Source organism: Triticum urartu, chromosome 7A, assembly GCF_056163025.1.
Source record: "Triticum urartu cultivar PI428250 chromosome 7A, HENAU_Tu73, whole genome shotgun sequence".
Taxonomy (NCBI): Eukaryota; Viridiplantae; Streptophyta; class Magnoliopsida; order Poales; family Poaceae; genus Triticum; species Triticum urartu.
The window spans coordinates 444,781,220-444,796,544 of NC_141879.1; positions in this window are offsets into that span (position 1 = coordinate 444,781,220).

Below are 15,325 nucleotides of genomic sequence, written 5' to 3' on the forward strand. Positions count from 1 at the left end.
AGTAGTTAGATTTATGTAATGAGTGCCTATAGGAGACGACATAAATATTAGGACTGGGGTTAACTAGCAGCAACAGGTCTCATAAACTAAAGGGAGAACACAGATGAAAGCTACAGAATATGTATCATTTGTACTCAAGATTAACTAGATGGCACACAAAAGTATTAAAGAACAACATAGGTAATACTAGAAGTGGTATAATACTATAATCACCAGCCTGTGGGATAGCATTGGCTGATGGATGATAACTATGGAACAACGTTACCTAAAGAACAAGTATCTTAGCTGAAGTATGGAACAACATTAACTCCTGAACAAGACCCGTAAGAGATCAGCATGAATATACAGTGAAATTTGATGATCTATTTTCTATGCTTAGATGAATAACAAAACCATAAATGTTGCACACAAGTAAGATGAGGGTACAACCTATCTGGCTGCCATCCATAGGAGTGAGCATCATGTGCTGACTTGTCGATGGCCCTGTAGTTGTTGTGGCTGTCCATGTCAGGCACGCGCATTCGATGCAGGGAATTGTTGAGTGGGGACTATAGCTCCCTTCTGGTGTATGCTTCCCTTGTTGGAGCAGCTGCGGTGAGTCGGAAGACGGTGTGTCTGAAGATGCAGATAACGCATAATGTTAAGAACGACATATCTCTTTGATCTGAAGAAATACACTAAGAGATCAACAACAAGGTACGAGAGTGGTCACACGTCACTGAAGACTAAATTGGCGTCACACGATTTTATTTTATTTTGGTACTGTCCGATCTACACCGGATGGCTGGCCGTCTTGTGCCTCCCGGCTAACACTGTTCGAATCTTCCCCGAAGAGCCAGTGACCAACGCCAGAGCAGCCTGCCTCCGCCGTCTGTGGCCCCGGCCAAAACCCCGCTCCCCGCCCCACCGCATTGTCGTGGTTGCGCCGCCCCCGGGCCAATCCACAGAGACTCCCCATCATCTATATCCGGCGGCGGCAGTACCTTCAACCCACGCAACTCTAAAAGATACCCATCTAAGCGCTGCTTCCGCGGCGAACTTGCGGCCCCGCACCCTTACGTTAGACACCAGCCAACCGGCATCCTAGGAGCTCTGCCGCCTTGGCGGTAGGGAAAGAGCGATGTCGCGACGGTCGACGGCTACGCGGAAGCAGCGCCAGGACTCTGGACGGATTTGAAGTTGGAGCCGCTCCGGCGCCATGAACAATGGCAGGAGTGAATCGGCTCCGGTACGGTTCACGCGGCCGTCGTCGAGGCAGCACCAGCAGCACGGAGTAAGAGGCACACGGCCCAGTGCACGACAGTAAATGGACAGCGTCTCCGGCATTAGGGAGGAGGGCGGCTGTGAAATTGGTGCGGTGGGGGCACCATGGAGGTGGGGCTGAGGTTTCGCGGCTCGGGAGAAGGGTGCTTCCCAGGGAGAAGGTGATTTGGCACCCATGAGGTATGAATGGGGGGGCGGGGGGAATTGGGAGGGGAGTGGAACCATGTCTTACGGATGCATTTGTTTGAAATGTGAGGGGGAGTTACAGTTCTACCCTTGCCTATAGGCTTCTCGGCTTGGGTCTGTGTACTGAGGGTCGTGGATAGTAGAGTAACTTTGCTTCTCCCCAAATAGTGGGTGGGAGCAATTTCGGGCGAGGAGGGCGTGTTTTGAACTATAGTGGGCGCGAGCGATTTCGGGCGAGGAGAGCATGTTTTGAAATAGTGGGCGTGAGCTATTTCGGGCGAGGAGAGCGTGTTTTGCCGACCATGGTTTATGAATTATTTGACACATGTCATTTCGGCCGAGGAGAAGGCATGCTTGGATGAAGTTACGAACCTACCCTCGATGTACAACGGGCCAATTGATGCGTGTCCCACATAGGACGGTAATTTCGCGTCTCCCATTTATTTGCTCGGGCAAATTCCACCGAGCAGAGAGGATGTTTAACAGTTTGTTCAAATTTTGGGAGAATGAGCATCCACGTCTACCTTACCAAGTCGATTCAGATCAAATTTTGAAATATTAGCTTGCCACTTCTGTTTTAGAAGGAGAGATGATGCTCGGGAGTAATGTGTTTTTACATGCTCGTTGCTAGCGATTTACTATATGACAAATAGTTGACCCACTCAAAAACGCGAATCAAACCCAAAATGAAATATCTTGATTCAATGAAATAGCTCGTTCAGTAGGTCAAAATAGTGAACTAAATCCAAAATTGAACACCTCAATCGAGTAGCATGTTGTACAGTATTATAGTACTCCATGAACATGTTGAAAGTCAAATTAATGAACTTGTTTGATATACGCATATATCCGTTCATGTGTGGATTGCAGACAACATGTTCTCCAATTTAAATATTTGAATGCAAGTTTATATCGAAGCATGGTTTATATCAGTCTTTGATGCATAAAATGTGACCTCCCCCTCTCCCGGACTCCTGTTCTCTGTCTCTCTCCCTCTCGCCGACAATCTTCAATTCTGTCGCACGCATTCGACACAAAAACCTTGTTGGTCCCTCTCCCTTTCTCTCCATCTCTCTCTCTCTCTTTGTGTGTGTGTGGGGGGGGGGGTCTTTCTAGTTCGCATGCGTATATACACCATCTACAGGTCTCTCTCGCACACTATGTGTGATACTCTAGCTAGTCCAAGCTAGATATCTTGGGTGCACTCATCATACGCACACAAATTCCTTGGTTCTTTGCCCGTAACTCTCTCACGCACCACTATGTCGTCTCGGAGCTCTTCCCCCCTCTCTTAAACTCTCCATCCACCTGGGTCACACATACACATGCATATCTCACTCGCACTCGATAGGCCCATCTAAAACTCTATCTCTCCCCCTCGTTCTCTCTCCATCTCACACGCGGACACACACAATCTCATGCCCAACTAGCCAAGTATGATGGTCTCTCACTCAATTGTAGGCACACGCAGTCCCCCCCTATATGTATATGACTAGCTAATCTTAGTCCCCATCACAAACATGTGCATGGTCTATCTCGATTTCTCTCAGGGCATCTTTCTATCGCGCACACACTCCCTCGATCTCCCACCCATATAGTCCCCTCACGATCTCGACGGGATCTCTCTATCACAAACACACCCTCTCTCGCTCCCCATGCGTCCATGCCATCCATGTGTCCCTCTCGACCTTTGTTCCTTGTTGGCCAGACCTCTATTGGACATGTGCTACAGGGGCATCTCTCTCCGTTGCAAACAATCACACACTAGCTATCTTCGTGTATCTCCTCACCTCGCTTTTCTATCTCGAAGATGCATGCGTGATATGTTCGCATAAGAAACGAAAAAACACACTCTCTCTAATTTATCATTTGTTGTCACTTTCTCTTTCACACACATACTCTTTTTGCACACTTACTCATTCTCCTTCACACGCACTTGCTCTGTCTCAACTGAGGCACTCTCCTCGGTCCATAGCATATAGATTTATTGAAAAGTCAAACATCACAAAGTTTGACCATGTACGTGGAGAAAAATAATTACATCTAGTATGGCAAACATATACCATTAGATTCACCATGAGATGTAGTTTTGTATGATGTATCTTTGGTATTGTAGATATAAATAACATTTGCGTAAACCTGATCAAAGTTTCCAAAGTTTGACTTCTAAAAAATTTACATGGACTGCATGATCGAGAGGATGGAATATCTCTTTCCCCCTCTCAGCTATCTGACGCACCACTCAGCCTTATCGGGGCTCCTCAATCTCTCTCAAACTTTATTGGTCTGTTTGGTTCGTGACCTGACCCTGATGCCTTGATGTCCAGTACTGCCTGGTGTGGACGTGAGATGTAAAATATTTCTGCCTGGCCAGGCTTGTGTGGTGCTGAAGCATTTGGTTCATGCCTGGGCCAGGCAAAGCATCAACGTCCCATCAATCAATCCATGCATCAATTATTTAATGCTAATATCCATCCATGTTGCTGTTAGCCTCATGGCCACACGACCAGGCACGGCCAGGCGTTCGAAATCGATCACCTGGACCAAGCTACTTGCAGTGTCTGGAGTTCTGCCAGGCTAATTAAAGTGCAAGGGAACCCAGGCCAGGCTTGCTTTCTTTTTCACAGGGTAGCAACCAAACAAGCGTGCATGAAATCCAGCCACAGCCCCAGGCCAGGCAAAAGATGCTCAGGACGCAAGCCAAACTGGCCTTATATCTCCCTGGTTCACACATACACATGTCTCGCTCGCGCTATACATATAGACCCATCCAACACTCTCCGCCCTTGTTCTCTCTCCATGTGACACGCACCCCCCTAAGTACCATAATCCCACACTCCATCATAGGCGCAAGCACTCCCCCCCTCCTAAGTATGATTATCTCTTACTAGCCATCAGGAACACACGTATTGTCTCCTTCCATCCATACGTCTATCCCGATATCTCTCGGGGCATCTTCTATCGCGCACACACCTTGTCACTCGATCTCCCACCCATGTAGTCCCATCACGATCTCCAGGGGATCTCTCTATGACAAACATGCACTCTCTCCTCCCCATGTCTGCATTTTCTCCGTACGTCTCTCTCGACCTCTCTCCATTGTTTGTCAGACCCCTCTTGGCCACGTGCTAGGGGTCTTGCTCTCTCGGTTCCAAACAACCACACACTATCTCCTCACCTTGCCTCCGTTGTCGAAGATGCATGTGTGATATGTTTGCATAAGACACGCACACTTTTTCTCTACTTTTATCGTGTGTTGTCCATGTCTCTTTCACACACGCACACACACTTTTTTCACTCACTCTCTCTCTCTAGTTAGGGACTCTGTCACGTCCATAAGCATATGGATGTTTTGGAAAGTCAAACCTTAGAAAAGTTTGACCAGGTATATATGGAGAAAAACATTTACATCTGGAACGATCATTAGATTCATCACAACATGTACTTACTTCATACTATAATTTATCTTTGGTATTGTAGATATAAGTAATTTCTTTATAAACTTGGTCAAAGTTTCAAAATTTTGACTTAAAAAAATGTTGGAACTACATTATCGGACGGAGGGAGTAGCTCTTTCTCTCTCTGCTATCTCTCGCGGGCCTCCCCTCTCACTTGAACTCTCTATACCGACGGATTATATGCTCACTGTGTCAGCGTATAGCTCCGTATATTGTTTATTTGACCAGTCAACCAATCCACATGTTGCCTTGTTAGCTCGTGTTCTATATCTTCGTGTGCTGGACCATGTGGCAGTGGGTGAAAATAAGTAAACTAGAGGCCCAGCTGACACGCGGTGAAGTAAACAAAGTTGAAACCACTCGGGGTAGCACCCCGCATGCTAGTAAATTGAGGGCGCATTGAGGACAAACTTCTTGCGCACGAAGGACGCACTCGCGCAAAATTCATCACTGCGTGGCGGCATGCACAGAAGGACGCACTCGCGCACACCCAGCACACAACACACACCAGCACACGTGTACACCGGCGTTGCCGCCGGTTGAGATGGACGGCGAGGCAGCCAACAAGCGGAGGCGGCTCGAGCCAAACCGCATCCGGCGAGCCTGGACTTCATCAGCAGCCTCCCCGACGACATGCTGCTCGTCATCATCGGCCTCCTCCCCACAAAATCTGCCGTGCGGACCGCCCTACTCTCCTGGCGGTGGTGCCCCCTCTGGTGTTGCGTCCCCATCAACCTCACCGTCGACAGTTGCCTCTACGACGGGGATTGCAAACGCATGGCCACAGTCTCCAAGATCCTTTCATCGCACCCTGGGCCAGCCTGATGCCTTGACATCCGCATGTTCAGTACCAACTGCAAGGTCCAACCCAAGTTCGACGAGTGGTTCTTATCCCCCGCCCTAGATCAGCTCGAGGAGCTCAGCTTTGAAGCTGGACGATGTCGCTCTTTGCCTCCGTCCGCGCTCCGCCGCACGCCAACGCTGTGTCGCGGCAGCTTCAGCTCCTGCTATCTTCCCCAGATTAATGCCGCGCCCGCCCTTCTTCTCCCTCAACTCAAGCAGCTCGACCTCTTCAACGTTGTCATCTCGAAGAAGGCTATGGAGCACCTGCTCCGCAGCTGTACTGCGCTCGAGTACCTTCGTCTTGAGCAGATCCACGGGTTCATTAGCCTCCACATCGCCTCGACCAATCTCCGATGGATTTATGTGTCTTATTGGCCCCGCAACAAGACATCAATTGGGAAGAGATCACTCCATCTGTTCCACATTATGGTCATTGAGAATGTGCCTTTCCTTGAGAGATTGCTTGTATCGGATCTAGAAGGTCCAACAAAAATCAGGGTCATTGACACGCCGAAATTGACAGCGTTGGTGTACTCGTCTGCCAAATTCTCCGAACTCTTTATTGGATCCGTAATCATTCAGGTACAGCACTCATCTTCTTCTCCGTCTTCTTGAAATTCACATTTTTTCTTCTTGATGTATTTACAACCGTCTTCCAGAGAATGATTCCCACAAGCTTGACCCAGTCCATGCGCACAGTGAAGATCTTAGCACTAAAATTTATCGGCCCCAATCTGGATCAAGTTGTTGGATTCCTTACATGCTTTCCATGCACGGAGAAGCTACTCATTGAGGTGAAACTTCTTTCCTATAAGTAAACGGTAATCACAACGTAGCTCAATTTTTTCGTAATTTTCCCAAATTACGATGACAGGTGTAGTGTTCAAAACTGCATCTACGCACTGCACCGAAAGAAATGTTTTTAGTATTTTTTTCTCACATGATCACCTGCATCATTTTTATGCTGTACTACTATAGTAGCCTAGGCTAGTCATAGTGGAATGTAACTTAGACTACTCTAGTAACTCTATGGCTACCCTAAGAGCAAGTACTACCTCCATCCTGGTTTACTCTTCCAATTTTGTAGTATCAAAATTTGACCATAGATTTAACTGACAAAATGTCAATGCATGTCATTAAGAACTATATCGTTGGATTCGTATTTGAACATAATTTCAAATGGTGTAATTTTTAGTGACATGCATTGGCATTTTCTTAGGTAAATCTATGGTCAAAATTTTATACTAAATACGAGGTAGTATTCCCTCCGTCCCAAAATTCTTGTCTTACATTTGTTTAGATAAGGATGGATCTAACACTAAAATGTAACTAGATACATCTGTATTTAGACAAATTTAAGACAAGTATTTAGGGACGGAGGGAGTACAAAAGTGGGCTATGTAGGCCAAAACATGTGCCAAATTCACTTGTGATGCATTTGGCATCGATGCCCCTCCATTGCTCACCTGGTGCCCAATCTAGATCACCTACTTTGCTCCGGTGCCAAATTAACTCACGCAATGAAAAAACACTATGTGGGAGAGAGAGAGGACTGAGGCAATAAAAAACACTTGTTTGGGAGAGTGAGAGGCTGGTGTAGTTGGTTTGATTGATTTGTTTATACATGTGGGTCTGTGTGCACAGCGGTGCCAACTCTCTCACATCGCGAGAGCGGTGCCAAAATCTTTTGATTTGACATCGATGCGTATTATGTGGCATACTTCTGTGAAATATGGCATCAGCCACATAGTGGAAGGCAACAAATGCCCAAGCTCTTCACATGCTCCTAGTTAAATGAGAGGAAACAGAAAGAGAGAGAGAGAGAGAGAGAGAGAGAGAGAAAATCACTAGCCAGCCAACCCTATCGTATGAGTGAATGATATTGGTACCTCTTGATGACACGGCAATCTTATGCAGCCAGCTGCTCTAATATGTTCTCTTCTTTTGCAAATAAAAAAAGACCCGAAAGTGAAAAATGTGCTGCACTATAACAATCTCATCGAATGCCTTGATCTCCATCTTACAGAAATTGATTTGATGGACTACCGAGGCAACACATCTGAGATTAAATTGGCCAGGTTCTTTGTTCTGGAGGCAAGTGTGCTCAAGGTAATGAGGTTTGGCATTCTCTGGCGCAACAATGAATGGCGTGCTGATCATCGCAAGTGTCTAAGCCTAAATGACAAAGTCTCCACAGAAGCTGAATTTGTTTTTGAAACATCAAGCGGCCAGTGACTCGAAAACTTATTTGCCCATTAGTGACTTGTCAGGGCGGTGGATTTTAGTTTGTACGATAATGCTACATCCACCTAAAGTAGCGAAAGTTCTTACGTAAACTTCCTAGTAATTCCCTCTTCGTAGGTGCAGCGTTACTCCTAACATTTGTAATATCAGTTTGAAACTTGTAATATTGTCGTGTCCTATTCCTGCGTTTTCAAAATCCTGCGAATCAAACAGGTCCTGAGTTGGTGATGATGTTGTGCCTCCCATCTTTCACCAATAGCCGTCGGATCTAGATCTGACGCATACAAACCAAGCTTCTCCATTTTTGCAAAAAGATGCCCGCACTTGTTCCCTATTTACCAACAACTCCTTGTCTCTCACAATCAGCCTTATCTCCTCCCCACCACATCTAGAAGGCCGTGGAAAAATCTGGCGCGATGTCTGCTGCCGGAGCCGTCCACCCCCAATCTTGGTGTTCCGTGCAATGCACGGGCATATACGCATGGGAAATTATGTCGAAAAGGGCTAGTTGTAAGCAGGCTAGCTCTACAGCCATGATGATAGTGGCTGCAGACGGTGAGGCTGACTATGGTATGTCGAACACGGCGCCTATACTCAGGTGTCATCTCCAGCGCAGGGTCTTGTCACTTCACTATGAGGAGCAGCACGTAATAATTTGACCAACGGGTAGTACAGTGCTAGTACTCCTACTACTACATTGGTAGTACTACTACTAGTACTAGTAGCACCACCGTCTGGATTTAGGAGTACTACCACGTCCATCTGGATTTTAGTATTTGACTAGCAATATCTAGTAATGCATGTCACAAAAAATGTACTACTCCCTCTGTAAATAAATACATGGTGTTTTATTCCTATCGGCGAGAGAACTTAATTTTTTTGCTAACTAGAGTACTAATAGGATTACATGCAATGAACTAAACACTGCATGTAATGTTTGGTAGTCTCAAGTCATTGAAAGCATGCACGGCCCACATCTCTCATTTGTTGATATGTCACAAAATAAGAACCAAGGAGGGAGTAAATGCACCGTGCCTAAGTATTTTGGAATTATTTGGTTTTCGTAAGGTGACTCACCCAACATTTTTGTTTACATGCATTAACATTTTATTAGTTAAATCAAAGGTCAAAACTTGGCGCAAAATGCAAAGGGGACCAATAAACCAGTAAACATCAAACTTCTCTCATTTGGCCCCAACTAGAGGTCCGGTGAGATGACTATACTGCACCGACACGGAGGGGGACGCAACTTCATTGACTTATGGAAACTGCCTTTGGGTGAATGACACGTGGGCCAAGGGGGTGGCTGTCCCACCTATCATACAGCAAAAGGCAGGTGCAGTAGAGGGCCGAGGAGCAGTACGAAATCCTACGCACCTATGCATGCTAACCAAGGGCAAGAGTGATCACTCGAGCAAGATCAGTTGACTAGAAGCTAAGCTAGACCCATGGAGGCGATGAGCGCGAGCATCAGCCGGCTGTGCCAGATGGTCCATGACGCCGGCCTGCGGCCCGGCACCGAGGAACGTCTCCAGGTAGTATTTCTTGAGGCCGCCAGGGCGAGGGGCCGCTTGGACGACAGCTTCGTCTCCTTGTTCGACAAGGTCCTCGTCGGTTTCCTCGACAAGTTCACCGTCGTCAAGAAGCTTCTGGACGAATTTGACGTAAGCCTCCAGCCGACGCGCCCAGGCTCTGCGATGCCCGCCACCCTCAATAGCCACTATGGTGAGAACCTCTTCGACGCACTGGTGGCCCTGCAATTGCCCGCCGTCGCGCCGGAGAATCTCCACCTTGAGGTCGCGCTCGCCGCACAGCGCCTGGCACAGCAAGACACCATCGACATAATCACCCATGTCTACACGCAAATCGTTCAAAGGACTACTACATGAAAGAGGAGGACGATAGGACGCTGGTCTTCTTGGACCGCAGGGCAACCTTGGACGGCACTGTTCAGAAGCACGTTGAGCTCGCCGCCAACGCCGCTGCTCCTCACACGTCGGTTGGTGACCCGGCGCACTAGGGCGTGAGGATGTCGTTGATGGATCTGTATGTATTTTTATCTTTCCGTCAAATCCATGTAGTAGTATATGATACTACAGTAATTATCTTACCTTTCGCATCAACTTCATAATTTTCATATGTACTCCATGCATGAACGGCGCCAGAACCAAACTTCTCATTACTCTAGGCAAAATTGTTATTTTCTATCTATCGGTCGCGCCATGGAGCAGAACCAAAATTTACAAGTTACGAGTTCAAAAGGAAAATCCTGCCGTGTTCGTGTCGCACCCCCACATGGTTGGTCCGGCACGCCGCTCAAGCGGGAATGCGTGCGGTGTTGCATTTTCACTTACAAGTGGGACCGCAGTTGAGCAAACCGACTATCGGCAAACCCCCATCCCGCCCACCGCGTGATGGTTGAGAAAACATGAGGGAGAAGAGATGGCTGTAGCATGGACTCCAAGAAAATTGGTGTCGGATGGGACTCGTGTGGGTGGCGTGTGTTGTACTGCTAGACGTGAATGCTAGTTATGGCCCATGCCACCCCACTATATCGAGCCTATATCAAGGTACGCAGAACAAATTTCCTGAAGTCCGTTCTCAGCCCTCCTCTATCTCTCTTCTTAGCCAGCCAGCGGACACGCGGAGCCCATTGTCTGTTTGCTCACATGCGGCCCACATGTCAGTGAAAATGCAAGAGGACCCACTGAACCTGCACGTCTTTCACCTCGACGTGCTGGTGATGAAAAACAAATCCAATAAAGATCTTCGGTGGCCGATTTTGGAGTTACTCAAGAGTAGTAAGATTCTATTTATAGTTTAACCCAAGATGCACATCTCGTGGCTTCAACTACCACTCTATTTTCTTTCATGACATGACCTGGATGCTGGATGTCCCACGTGTCGGCAAAAGGAGGAAGAACCCGACCAAATCTTCGGTTGTGCTCTCGGATTAGACTAGTTGTGCTAACTTAAAATTTTTATTGTGTACTCCCTACGTTCCAAAATACTTGACTTCCATTTGTCCAAAAATGGATGTACCTATATACTAAAACATGTCTAGATACATACATATATTGACAAATAGAAGGCATGTATTGTGCAATGGAGGGAGTAGAATGGATGCAAGTTTTTGTATTGGGAAGGAGTACATCCATATATTGATAGAGCACAATTTAGTAGATGTTCTGTCACTTTTAGCTAGCACAGAGGATAGAGATGAGATTAGTGCACTTGTTGATACTCCTACTAGAATAGAGGCTAGACATGAGACTAGATGCGAGGAAGCAACGTCTACTTCTTTACACTCGAAGAAGAAAGAAGCACGCAAGATCGAGCCTCCGCAGATCAACAATGAATGCATCGAGAAGGCACTAATCCAACTTACAGGAGTAGTAAAATGTATTCTTGTGGTTCTTGTTTTCTCTGGTCTTGCTTTTCTAGTCAAAATTATTGTTGGAGTTCGTGCAAAACGGATGTCCGTTTGGGGTCGTGTGTTGGAGTTGGCCTTACAAGTGGGACCACAGTTAAGGAAACCGACTATCGGCAAACCTCCACCTCGCCCGCCGCGCGATGGCTGAAGTTAGAGAAACAACGAGGTTGAAGAGATTGCTCTAGCACGGACTCCAAGAAATAATATGGTGTTAGATGGATGTCGTGGTGGTGGCGTGTGCCATACTCCTGGACGTGAATGCTTGTTCTGGCCCATGCCACCCTACTACTCCTACTTACTCCTACTATATAGTACTTGTATCGAGGATTCGAGGTGCTGGTTACGTACAACGAACACATTAACATATGGCTACAGTAAAAACACCCGCCGGACGCGTGAAGCATGTGAAGCTAGTACAAATAGTGTACTACTATTGTTGATTGGCCTCATCCGATAACCTGTTGCAATGCACGTACAGTAATGTATTCGGAAAATATTTTTTTGCCTCGTCGCACCACTCACTCAAAGAAGCGACTCGAAAGCCATTCATAAATTTAGTAAGTTTATCACAGGCATATCATTTTATTACATACAACAGGTCATCAACCCACATCGACAACAAGGATACATTATAAATACTAAAGTTTTCACCACACAACAAATAAGAAGCAATGAAGTGAACTTCAACTCAACCATTCCTCGGCGTTGGAAACGCTTGCTTTCAACCACAAGTGATTCTCTGGGACGGGCCATCAATTGTTGATCTGGAAACCAACGCAGGACTGATCATCTTGGCTGAAGCGGCCTACTATATCAGTACTAGCGTAGGGAACCACCCAAATGTCCGAGGTATAGACACAGTTGCTTCTCATAAATGGTACTGTTAACATTGTGTCAACAGCATTTGGATCGCCTTTCACCATCATCGGATAGTTTTGTCCAAGGAAGAGTGAGTTTTCTCCAAGACTATCAATTCTGTACCAGGGAGAAGGAGTTGGCGCTAGCACACTAGTATCCATCCCGAATACCATGCAATGGGTGTTGGAATAGGTCTGGAGAGTGCGACCATGGGAGACCACACCTGCTTCCTTAGCAGTAACATCATCAGTGGGCTATATACACACAAGAAGAGGTGATCCATCGGAATTACTTACCAGGCGCCACAGAGTATATGGGTGTTGCTCGTCCTCATGCTCATGATCATCACCATCGTGATCTCCCCCATGGTTATAAAAAATTTCAAGTATAGGTGGTGGGATGTTCACAGGACCTTGGAAACACAAGAAGAAGGTTAATTAGTAAAGGGAAGCTTGCTAAATTGCATGCATGTGGATGAAACAATTATAATTACGGTGGAAGACAAACATACCGAAACTACGAGGATCCCATGCAAAAACAGTGCCACGAGTGGTGGCAGCAAACACAAGGCCCTCGTATTGAATTGCAACACAGTACTCATCCGTGTACAGACACTGATTTTTGAGCAATATCCATCGAGTCGAACCACGAAGGACGGCAACAAGCTTGTCGAAGATAGCAACAAGCTTGATAGTTGTTGTAATTCCAAGAGCGGTTGGAAACTCGACAAATTGCTATCTTCCGTAGAAGACAGTCACCATGATCGTATTTTAACGTGCATACAATACCGGTGTGCTCAACCTCTGGGCACTCTGCTGAGATTTTTGGAAGTGGAACCCGGTCACGAGTGTACACATTCACAAGTTCCCACTCGCAGTTGGACCCAATGTAGACAACCCAATCACCATTTGCGCCCGCCCAAGCCTTGCCGTCAAGCGATGACATCTTAACATCATACGTATCATTATCAAGCGGCATCAACTGGCACAGGGCGAGGCCTCCGTCGTGCTGGCGCCAGTCATCAGGGTCACGACGAAGAAGATAGGGGAGATCAAACCGCTCCTTGACTCTTGGGTTCTTTGTAATGATGTTATTAGTTGAGTCGAGAATGGGCTTGAACGAACCTACCATGCTAGCCGAGGTGATGACGTCGCACCGATCAATGAGTTCCTCCACCATGTCATCTTTCAGATCGGGGCAAGAATAATGGGGTCGTTTCTGGCCTGTTCCCTCCATGGAGAAGACGATCGAACAATGGCAGAAGAAAGGGTGAAGGGCTGAAGGAAAATGGAGGAGGGAGAGGAAGAGCGTGCGACAGCAGTTCCAAATCAAGAGGGAAAGGCGAAGAGTCGGTGGACGGTTGCGAGTTTGCCACGGTTCACGAAGAGGCGCCCCGGCCTACACGTCCGTTCGGAAATACTCCTACTACTCGCTGCTGTCTCACTGATATGTTGGAATGGGACCACATGTCAACGAAACATGGTGTGTGATTTCTCATGCAAAATGCGATCTGGCCGCGTTGGCCCGAGGTGCCGCATTAGTTATCGACCTTTATTTTTTTAATGGCGTGCCGATCAGTTTTGAAGCACGACTAACTAGTACTGTATGCAGAGAAAATATAAACTACTCTACCACTACTCCACCTCCAGTACTAGTAGTATAAAAAAGATATATAGGCTGGAGCTTGAGCGCTTTCTTGCTAAGGGCTACCCACTTGCTTCTCACACTACCACCATCTCTCCAGATCTAAAAAAGACGGCCCCTCTCTCCCACCTCACCGGTGGTCATAGATCCGCCGGGGAAGAAAAGGAAGTGCAGCATTGACGCATTCGTCGTCGGCGAGCGAGGTCACGCTCTGACAACAAGGCCGTCCTCTCAGACCTAGCGCCAGCGCGGGATGGCCTCCGTCCCCAAGCTCGCTGTCGTAGTGTGTGCGGAGGACAACGACCACAAGCGAAGCCACTTCCCACCGACCCTCAAGTATGCTACCTCTTTTCGAACCATGACCTTGTTCTATTGCCCCATCTGCCATGTCGTTGCATGTGGATCTTTTTCCACTCCACCATCTTCCCAATTTTCTATCCTCTGCTCTGCTGGCCACGCAGACGAAACCATAATTTGCACTATTAAAGGAAACCCTACTTCATGCAGACTAATCCATGTTTGGGTTGAATAAGGAAAGGAAGGGAGATTGTACTATCCAAGAGAGTAGGCATCGAACCCGCATCTAGGTTGAAAAGGGGAAAATCAGTAGCTAAGGAACGAGTCTCGTGTCTCTTGGTTGAAGAAGGGTAGAAAGGCATGACAACGCAATAGAGAATGACCAGGTCGATCGGTTTGTTGTCCTCGCATAGGAAAAAGGTGGCTAAAGAGAACAAAAATGGGACGTAATCCGAATATGCTGCCTGGATATTTGTTGCTCTGGGCAACCATACCTCCCTCACCACTCTGCGTCCGTGGAGGTACATCGTACTGGTGCGCCCACCGTCCGAATGGGCCTCCCATGCTCTTATTGCCACTTTTTTTGCTGTTAGTATAACGCCAGCAGTCAAGTCAAGCAATGCTACTGCTAAAGTGATGCCACATTTAACTAATGTCGCTCTCAGTCTAATGCCACCGATAAATTTAAGTAATGCCATTTAATGTCACTGGATTATTTCAGGGTTAGCTGTTGATTGTGGATGTATTAAAGATTTTTCAGCTAAGGCACTCTAATGTTGTTGCACAGCCAGTATACCAACGATGAAACTTGTTACTACCTTCAGATTTTTGCATTGTTAATGCTTATAGATTACATACCTCACTTTCATGAGATAAGTTAATTTTTTTCTACAGTGTCACCAAAATGCCAAGGCGCTGATGTCATTTTATTTTGGTTAAACTACACAGACAATTATGAAGACAAGAGGAAAGGTCAAGAGTGGGAACCTCCTCCTCCGGCTGTTTTCTTGATTCATTCGATCAAGTTTTTATGTTTGATCGATTATCAAGATTGGGATAGAAATTTTTAAGGTCCCCCCGAGTTCGAAATGATATTTAC